The sequence below is a fragment of the Carassius auratus genome, unplaced genomic scaffold (genome assembly GCF_003368295.1).
Source record: "Carassius auratus strain Wakin unplaced genomic scaffold, ASM336829v1 scaf_tig00013772, whole genome shotgun sequence".
NCBI lineage: Eukaryota > Metazoa > Chordata > Actinopteri > Cypriniformes > Cyprinidae > Carassius > Carassius auratus.
The window spans coordinates 22,579-33,406 of NW_020524443.1; the positions used below are offsets into that span (position 1 = coordinate 22,579).

Here is a 10,828-nt window from a genome sequence, read left to right on the forward strand (position 1 = left end):
CAACGTATGTGAAGTTCCTCCAACAATTTAGAGTGGCAGGTTTGAGCCAGATCAGTAGGAAATGGTGATACACTCTGAAGCTTGACCTTCAACCTAAGTGAACTCTGACCCTGAGGGCAGGGGCGTGAACCTATCTAAGTTTAACATAGCCAGGAGAGTGTGTTGCTGTATTTGTGCTCTCTTTATCCCATGATTACGCACCTCTGTCTCTCTCCAGCTGAGCACTGGCTATCCAGAGGCCTAATTACTGCTTCTCTGAAATTTTGGGTTAAAATATACTTAAGCACACAGACAAACACACACACTAGGTCGAGATCTCTGCATGCTTATTGTCCTGCTACCAACGAGACCTCGAACTGCCATATGCATAATTGAACAAAACAAATTGACAGACCTGGGAATAGACGAAAAACTGGGAGCTGGAGGGAGAAATAAAATAAATGTTCATCTTATCCAAACAGAAAGAAGGGGAGCTACAAGGTGATGTCATCACAGCTGTAAGGCAGGGTTTTAACCACAGAGAACCTTTTCACTTCGGTTTTCAGTTTCTGTCACTCATTCATGTCAGTCAACCATGATGAGACCACCAGAATTTTACATACACATACTTTTCAGATTAAGCACAGTCAAAGAAAACATACAAGTCCATTTCAAATTGCTAATGCATTCTGAAATTTGTTCAGAGGAGCTTATAAACACAAACAAATACACTAACGTTCAAAAGTTTGGGGTCAGATCACCAGGACTGCATTTATTTAATATAAAATATAGGAACAACAGTGAGTTTTCCACCATATGCAATTTATTCCTGTGATGTCAAAACTGAATTTTCAGAATCATTTTCAGAATATTTGGTGCTTAAGAAATATTTCTTATTATTGTAAAAGGGGTCCTATTATGCTTTTTAACTTTTTCAACTTTAGTTAATCTGTAATGTTGTTGTTTGACCTTAAAAAAAATCAGCAAAGTTACAAACCTCAAAGTTCACTTCAAAAGGAGATATTTTATTAACATAAATCACATTTTCAAAAACTACAATGAATGACTCATTTGGACTACCATGCATATTTTCCAGGATTGCACTAGAGAAGGCAACAAGTGTTATCACTATGTCTCACTAGGGGTGTAACAGTATACGTATTCGTACCATACGGTTCACAGGGGAAAATTACAAATGGAAGTGATCATCCCTATGCCTTTGAAGGGCAGAGCCCTTTAAGTGGGTACCTTGTAGTGAGAAGGGCACATGTGTGCCTTTAGTAGTCGTTTAGAATGCACCTGGCTAAGGGAGTGACGTAATTTCCTCATTATCTTTCAGCTTGGATGGTTCCATGACAACGCAGCACAGTGTCCTTCAGCTGATGTCGCTGTTTTACTGCCATACAGTATATTTCTCTTTATTGTTGTTACCTTAACTGTTGCAAATAAACACACATTTTATATTTGTAAAAGTTTTTAAAATATGCTATATAATATATTAACTTTTATATATATAAAACTTTATAAAATATCAAATGTATATTTTTTGTGCTGCATTGTCACGGGAACATCCCGGCTGAAAATAATGAGGAAATTACCTCGCTCCCTTTGCCAAGTGCATTCCAAACAACTACATAATGGCTCACATGTGCCCTTCTCACTCCAAAGTCCCCACTCCAAGGCAAAGGCATCACTTCCATTTGTAATTTTCCCCTGTGAACATATGGTACGAATACGTATACTGTTAAACCCCGGTGAGACGATATTTAAATACATACCTCACAATACGTACCTAGATCAGTAAGGTGACATAGTTTGGAATATGACCCCTATAGTGGGTCATATTACAACCCCCCCCAAAAAAAAAACCTTCACATAAATATCATATTTTGATTAAAAACTTGAATTTTGCTGAAAAGAGACTAATTTCCAGGTAAATAAAATAATACTAATGAGAAGAAATATTTATTTGCAACAACTGATGAAGTGCTGAATAATGCACGCACGCACAGCATTGTCAAGGTAGTTCCAAATGCAAATATGAGACAGTAATGCCCTACACCCTTAAAACAACACATAAAGGGCTCTGCCCTTTAAATGGACTAGGGCATAGGAATGCTCAGTTCTGTTTGGAATTCGCCCATAGACACAAATTTAAGAATTTAAGAAACTGAGACATGTAAAAAGAATTCAATAAGTGTTGCTAGCAGTTGCCCTGTGCCCCTAAGTAGGCGCTACTTTTATCTCTGGAGTGTGGCCCATTCAAATGTTTGCGCTTGACTTTCATTAAGCTCGATGGCTTCCAGACTCCCAGAGTTTAGCGTAGCATGTCGGATATAGTAGTGTTTACACAATGTCTCTTGTCTCCCTGGCCTCTCTTTCTTCCTCTCTCTCTGCACCCTCCTCTAGTCACCAAGATGGATGAATTTACTTTAGTCCTTCAACCTCTGGGGTTTGCAAACAACCTCGGAATGACCTCTTTGAGAGAGGGACAGATTGAGAGAGAGTGTAGGAGTGCAGTCATGGCTGTGTTATGACTACAGGCGGGACGGACCGAGATGATGGATAGCGTTTAACTAGTGTCTGACTTCCAATTCATCACCAGTTACATGGCATCTCCACCTCTACTCCCAGCACCGTTAGTGTGCGGCTCTAGTTAAAGCTGTTTTAAAACACACTAGTGTTCCCCATGGCAGGAAAACCACTTATAGCAAGCCTACTGGAAAAACAATAATCGTATGGTTATACAACAATGCTTACTCCTACGTGAGGACAACCACACACACACACTCAAACATCACTGGGAAAGGCCATGAGAGTGGGTGGCGCTATTGTTTGCTGTCCATGGGGAGTAAATCAGAATGTTGCCCATGGTGTGTTAACCTCTGTGTGTTTGTGTGTCAGGGGAGGAGACATTACTGCAGACTACAAGCACAATGTGCTGTGAATTACAGCGCATCTCTCATCACACACACTCTCACAGAGCCATAAATTACAGCCTGTCTCTATACAAACTATAAAGACATGACCAGTATGAGGAAGGATATCTGAGCTGACTGAGAACAAGTAATCAGTTACCTCCCCCAAAACAGACAGACTGACAGATGTTCTTCGTTGATCCTCAAAAGAGCAAGAAAGAAAACAGGAAACTTTGACTTCATCAATCATTCACTCCAATTGGTTACTCAACATAAAACAAGACAACATAAGCAGACAACCTGAGAGATTGTGTATATTATTGATCAAAGATGAAATGTTAAAGCAATAAGCCACGAGAATGGCTTTTACCAAACCAGCAGTGTAAACAAATTTGTCAATTAAGGATTGTTATACTGTGACAGGATGCCCATTTCCAATCTCGATTTGGGTGTTAGCTTAATGTAATGCTGTTGCCAAGCAATAAAATGATCCAAGATCATTACATCACTTTCCAAATTAATAAAAATTGTGCTTAAATAACGTGTATGGATTTTCGTGTGTGGATCATAGCCTTTTTATCGCCCTGTTTGCAAATGGCTTCAGATTTGCCTCATTCAATTAGATTTTAGAGCTACATGCATCTGTATTAGCCACATTATTTCCAATGTAAGAGCAGATGCAGATATTTTAAATTGAATGTGCAAGGCTTCCTGTGTCAACTACTACCAATTATTTTATTATTATTATATTATTATAAAATAACTCATTATGATGCCCTTTTGTTGCAAACTGGTATTTATGTTATTTAAATGTATAATTGTAAAGAAACACATTGGTTTGTAGTGCAAATAATTTTACAGTGTACTGCACTTTGTTATTCTTTTAGTAATTTACCTATATAACAGGCAGTCTTGTCTATTTAGAGGAAACAACTTATTTCCATGTTGCAAAATAAGGTGGAAAACATGCATGAAATGCAAATAATAAAAAAAAGCTTTTCAAGCCAGTGTCAAGCACACAAAATCTGGTATGCAAACATTCATACAAACACACACATACGCTCCTGAAGCATCAGAAATTTGGGAGACTACAGCACTCAGTGAGCGCTCCACTATCTCAAGAGCTCTCCACTTCCATCTATTCCAGCTCTTAACAACTCTCATATGCCTCAAACTTCATCTCACTGCCTCTTCTTTCATTCTCTTCATCCTCTCTCCCCCTCTTTTTCAATCTTTCGACAATGTCATCATCAGTAAAATTACACCTACCCAGGGCCTAACCCGAGTTCTGCTCTTCAGATGAGCGCTCCACTGCTTGCCTTCATGCTTGTGTGTCTGAGCTGTATATTCAGTGCTCATTCATTCAACATTGTACAAGACATCTGATCAGCTTCAGTGATTTTTATATATAAGCAACCAAGCTATGTACTAAACATAAATAAATATTATATTGTGCATAAGATGTGCACCACTGCAGATATTGCATGACTGGTGGCTAGATTTTATTCAATGCATGACCATGTATAAATAAAACAGTATGGTAGACACAAAATAGCTACCTTCTGTCTTATGAATGAGGCTAGAAATGAAAACAAATTCCATTATTTGGGAATTATTGCCAAACAAATCAAAAACAATCTGTTTAGTGGTCTGGGCCTATGTTGGGGCACTCCAAAGTGGGACACTGACAGCATACAGCATAGAGAGAGAAAGAGAGAGAGAGAGAGAGAATAACGTATCCAGAGTAGAGTCTGTAGTGACAGCTCTGTCTTATCAACCAAGTCAAATGTGGCCAATACAATGTCAGACTCAACAGACTTTGCAATAAGCAAGATATCAAGACATTTACAGTGAAAAAGCATTTAATTCATGAAAATTATTAATGTTCCCTCTAATTGTTTTTGCAGAATAAAACCAATTTGCATTGGACAGTCCCTTCAGAGTCATCTTGAATAATTTTGTCAATATATTATATAACATTAAGGTTTTTTTTTCCATTTTCTCAAGAACTTGTGGAATCTTAAAAAACAAAAAGTACTGAAAATTATTAAACTGTAATAAAAAAAGCAAAGGACAATTAAAATAGAACAAAAAGATACAAATGAAACAAACTGTGCTTTAATGTTTATGCAAGTCTTAAGCAGTTTACAGCCTATTACAGAAATGAATAATCAAATGTAAAATAAAACAGCATAGTCTTCATTGTAAGAATTAAACTTTTTTTGTTTCTTATTAAAGCTTCAAAAGTTCTTCACTCAAGAGCAGTGTGTGATTTTGTATTTGTCTTTTGCTTTTAGATTAATATTAAGCACACAGTGGAAGCAGGAAAATGTCACTTTAAGGGTGCTTTCACACTTGGTTTGCTTGCCAGGTCCGAACCCAAGTTCGATTTCTCCCCCCTCCCCCTGTTGGACTGCATTCATATTTTTTATTTGAGTCCGAACCATGTTTTTTTTTTTTTCGTCATAAAGCCAGCAGCTGTTTACCATGTTGCTTAGTAATGGTGGCACAGGAGAAGGCGGCAAATGCTTAGCTACACTTTAATATATTTATGTTTTTGAACCGTTCATTTTGTTTACAAAGCTTCGGGTACATAACGGCACTTATGTCTATCATATGAATGTACTGCAAATGCTCTAAAGAATTTTAAAGGCGAACAGAAATGAGACATACAGCTTTCTGTTTGCAGCGTGTCAGTCATGCTCGTCAGGAAAGTGAGTGAAACACACACACACAAACAAACATTTTTAACAAATAATACATCATTAATAGCGGTTCACTTCCGCGATTTGGTACGATTGCGTTCACATCAGCAGTGAACCCCGTAATGTAGTTCTTATGAACCATACTCCAGACCACCCTTTTTAAGTGGACTCAGGTACGGTTCTTGGTCATGCACCCAAGTTCAGAAGACCGCGTTCACATCATCCAAACGAACCAAACTCTGACGTAAATTGAACCTGGGTGCGCACCAAAAGTGCTAGTGTGAAAGCACACTAAGAGCGTATTTTCATTCTTAACTCTTTATGTTCATTTATTACATCACTAACAAAGGTATACATGAATAATCACTAATTGATTACACATCTTTTTTACACAATTTTACACATTTTTGACCATTTAGGTGCGCACCTTGAGCTAAAAGATGACTTTAAATGTCCGTGTTCTGTTCCATCTCTGAGTGCATATATCTTCCTGAGGAGCAGCTCAAGTTCTCTTTCACACTTTTAAAAACATGAATAAATATAACGTTACTTCGATGAATCAATCACGTCCCATTTTGCAAAAGTCACGTTACATGATTTTAGGGTTTTTACGGAGGAATGCAAACAGCGCTGGAAAAGAGGGCAGGATGGGGAACAATAATAGTTTTATCTCGATTATTGGATTTTCATAATCGTTTGAGGCCAAAGTCGACATTGAAATTTCGATTAATTGCACTGCCCTACTTAAATGTATAAATAACACTTGAACAAGGACATCTCAAAAATAAAGTGTAACCAAAATAATGAAACTATAATGAAAATTGTTTTTTAACTGTGTTTGCGAACAGTTTGGTCTGACATTGAACAGCATGGAGGGAACAACATAATTGAAAAACAAAATTGAAAAGTTCTATAGTCTCAGAATCCCTGATGAAACAGTTACATATCACAGTGGTCAACTGGTCACAGTTCTTGTTGTTCTCACTCTTACTTGCTTCGAAATCGAGCAAAAGGCTTCTTAGATGAACAAGATGCGGGCGATGAATACACTAATTGAGGCAGGCTTGTTGGCAGCCACCTGCAGGCTATGTGAGAGAGACAGTAATTAAGTCGAACATTTAATGATTCTGCTTAATAGGAGTGAGAGGAAAAAAGAAAACAAGCTACAATTACACAAAACATCAGGAGGGAGAGAAGGAGAGGAGGAAATAGGAGAGGCGAAGAGAAGGTCTAATTCGGCAAAGAACATTTAAAGTGGGCATCTATGCAAATCTTACTGAACAGGTTGTCACTTACGGGAAACTTCCTGTGTGTCATACATTTTACCATCCATAAAGATCATCTCTAAGATACCTAGATGTTAGCGCATTTCTTGTGAATATCTGGATTATGACCAATTTCGTGATCCTTTGGAAATTGTTTAATTTTTAACCTTAAAATTGATTGTGTTCAAATTATGTGACAAAACTGACAATGACATCTGTTTATCCCTTCTTCTCTTCCCTCTCCAGCGCTCAAAATGGCCTACAGCCCAATAAATGATCTAAGATCAGTTCTGCTCTGCTTTTTTTGGAGTTTGATCCATATTTTCCCCTCTGAGGTGACTCTTCCCTCTCATCCCGCTGTTGAATGTGAGGCATTTTGTGAGCGTCAACCACCTGGGCGTGAATATCACAACAGCGAGCCTCTAGTTCTAGGCTCCAGGCAAATATTGACAGCTTTTCTGTTTTCGGTCTCTCAGCTCTTCAGTTCTACGTTCCCTTTCTTCTTTTGTTTGTAAGGGTTAAGAGTCTGAGCGACTGGTAATCCTCTGTAACAGAGAGCAGCGTACTGTGTACACTTGCTGTCTTTCATCTTCCTAAAACCCTCCAATAAAAATACCACAGCGCCTAAGTTAATTTGCACCTGTGCTTTGGAGGACGATCCTCTTTTCTCCATCCCTTCTGCCAATGGAAAGATCTGCATATGGCAAGGCGAGAAAGGGACAAGGGGAACGTGAAGGAGCGAGGGAAATGAGAAAGAAAGGACACACATTTAAATGGAAATAGAGTCTGAAGGGAGACGAAGTGGCCTGGCAGTCAGTGAGAAGAGAAAGCATATTTGTGTACTGTTTCCCAAGCGCCAGCTTTTCAGAAGCAGAGGAGGCGGGTATGTGTTGGTTTAAGGCGCACAAAGGGAGTTTTTAATCCTTTCAGAGGGGTCGTAATGGCCACTGCGAGGCGTATCCAGGAGGTAAAGCCTTTCCGAAAAAGGGTCGCCATTCAGCGCTCCTCTGAACTCACAAATCAAACCTCGAAAGGTCTTCAAAGAGCAGAATGTGGGAAATGTGTTTGGGGTCCCGAGGGAGTGAAGCAAGGGGGAAAAGGAGGAACAAGGGGCTTGTCGGCATCAATCAGTCGCTCTCTCTCTCACCTTCCTCCCCGGGGTCAGATCTCTTTCCAGCCTCCGTCTCTCCCTCCCCACCCCACCCATCACGCTCTCCATCCTGGTAACGCACCATTACAGAAGAATGTGGATTCACAAGGCTGGGCTCCATTATGCTGGCCTGCCTGGGGTTTGTAAAATGGGGAGCTCAAATTCCAAAGGCTTTAAGAGCAATTAGCGATGTGCTGATGGGCTCCTGCTGTCTAAAGACCACTGAGGTTTTAAAAGCAACTCAACTGACTCCCCGGGATCCTTTGACTCACGCCTTCTTACTGGCAGACTCCACACGAACCAACTTCCTACACGCATGGCGGGACGTTTACATGCACACAAAGAACAGACGGTGCCTGCATCGCAACTCCTCACTGTATAAACACAAAACGTGCTTTTAAAATAGACACGGGCAAACAATATCACACACGCGGGAGTATCAAACCAGCAGGGTAGAATTGCTTCTTCCACTACCGTCTGTGCCGCAGATCCAGCACCTTTATTTAGCATTTCACAACTAATCAATTTCCATAACAGAAGCAAGACGCCGCTGCACATGGGACCCAGTGTGTGGCGTTTACACATGCTGCGCGCCTGAAATGGATTTTCTCATTCATCACTCAGCAGCACATTGGGAATCTGTTTAACAGAGTGGCTCAGATGGATTTCTCTCAGCCCATACGCTGTGAGAAAGCACGGATACGACACACTGTGCCTGTCAATGGAATCGTAGTCAGCCCTCGAGGAAATGCGTTATTTCCCATGCCACCCCAGAAAGCAAAACACATTAGACGTAATCTGAATGCAGTATTGGTAAATAAGGTTGTCTGGAATAATGTGACAGATTCTAGTTTATGACTTGTGAAGCATCAAAGACTGCATGCTTCATAGTTACTTGCCTAATATTATATAGACCTGGGTTATCCTCACATACAGTGATGATAATTTTCATTTTTAGATCAATTGCCAACATTAAATTAATGCCTTTAAAATATAATTTCACAGAAAATAACAACCATAACCATTTAGCGTATGTGGCCTCTGTAGAAACAGTGAAATCCATCAAGCATTAGACAACTGTGATCTGCACAAGCAATAAACATACAAGCAGAATGGAATAAAGAAATTCCACCACGTACCTTTAACTGCAGCTGTGCTGAAGAGTTTCTCTGAGCTGGCATCTGAGCCCTGAGAGAGAGCGAGAAAGAGAGAGTTAGTACATCTGTTTCAGAACCCAAGCAGGTGGGCTTCATCATCAAAGGCAGGGCAGCACTAATGAGCGCAAGAAGTCAGTCCTCTTCCCAGAGCGGCCACTGGATGGCACTGTGGCTCCATGCGCCAAACGACGCGCTGCACCTTGAGATCGGGTTGTACGCATTAACATTGCTAATGTTATTGTGCAAACATCCAGCGTTGCAATTTACACAGCATTTAGGTAATGAAAGCCTATTTAAGTGACAGTGTGGTGTCAAAGGGGCATCGGCTAATTCAATTGGCTAAACAGCAACAAAGATAGAACCATTACAGTCCACCCATTAGCATCTAACCTGACTCTCCACTTAGTCATTCGAAAGAAAAAATAATACACGAGATATGTGCACCTTTTAAACAATTTTAACAATAATTAACCAACGCACTGGCAAACAGAAGAGCTTTTGCGTGGATGCAGACTTACAATGGGACATTGTTATGTCTTTCGTTGGATACATAACTATGAATATATCATCAGAAAAAAAAAAAACAGCTCATTGGAAAGCAATTATTATGACAGATTTAGCAACACTATATCCATATCCAGCTCGAGGGCAAAAACGACACTTACAAGGTGCGACAAACCCTATCAAATATTTGCCCATTTAAAATACATTTCTTATCTTAAATTAGCTAACGTTACATAAAAACGTTCACGCCATTTTCACAGCTGAAACATGAATAATAATAATAATAATATAATAATAATAATAATTAATAATGTGATATGCATTCATTTACACATGACGTCAAAAGAATCGCTTCCACACAAGATGCGTTTGCGCGACCCGTTATTCAAAAAAACATCCTGGTAACATTCTCTACAGAGATTTCAACTACAATTATCCACAACCAGAGACAAAGAAACAGCGCTCTAAATCTCCAGCCATCGAGTAATCCGCCGAAAACTGCTTTTATTTCCCCTAAAACAATCGAACGACAGTGTGGCAATCGAAATTTGAACTACAAAAAATCCATTTTGAGGGATATGAAGGTGCGGTGTACCTTTAGACGTGGCGAGGTTGGGCACGGACGAAAATAACAAGTCAAGAAATCACTTTCAGGAGGTTTAGTAAATGCGCCGTTTCACATTCTGCTTGTCAAACAATGTATAATCCATAAACAGGCGGCGAATTCCTCTCGCCTCCTTTTGAGCGATTGACAGACAGCCATGCAAAATAAGAAGCCTTTCCCAAAGAAGAGAGAAAGCAGAAAAACATCCAGAGCTAATCGCGAGAGAGGCTCTCGGACAAAGGCAGCCAAGTGTCTGGTCCCCCAAGAGCGCAGAGAAGTGGAGAAATCCTTCAGTTCGTCCTCCTCTTCGCGCGACTTGGCCGTTTGAAACCCTCCCAACCGTCGCTTAACGGACACGGACTATGCGCTTTGTGTCAGTGGCGCGCGCTCAGTGACAAACCATCTCCTGTGCGCTCGTGCAGAGCAAGAAAATCCAAAAAAGCGTACGGTGTTTTCCTCCTAAAGGTAGAATGGGTGGAGTAAAGCCGCACAAAAACCCGACCTCCGCTTCCTTTCCTCGAAATCTTCGTTGGGTTCAAGCTCGTG

The 10,828-nt window shown here is 40.1% G+C and overlaps 1 pseudogene; it reads right to left on the bottom strand.

Annotated features, from left to right (window-relative positions):
- Positions 1 to 9,205, bottom strand: part of LOC113074178 (autism susceptibility gene 2 protein homolog) — a 31,400-nt pseudogene extending 22,195 nt beyond the window's left edge.
- Between the last annotated feature and the right edge of the window lie 1,623 nt (positions 9,206 to 10,828).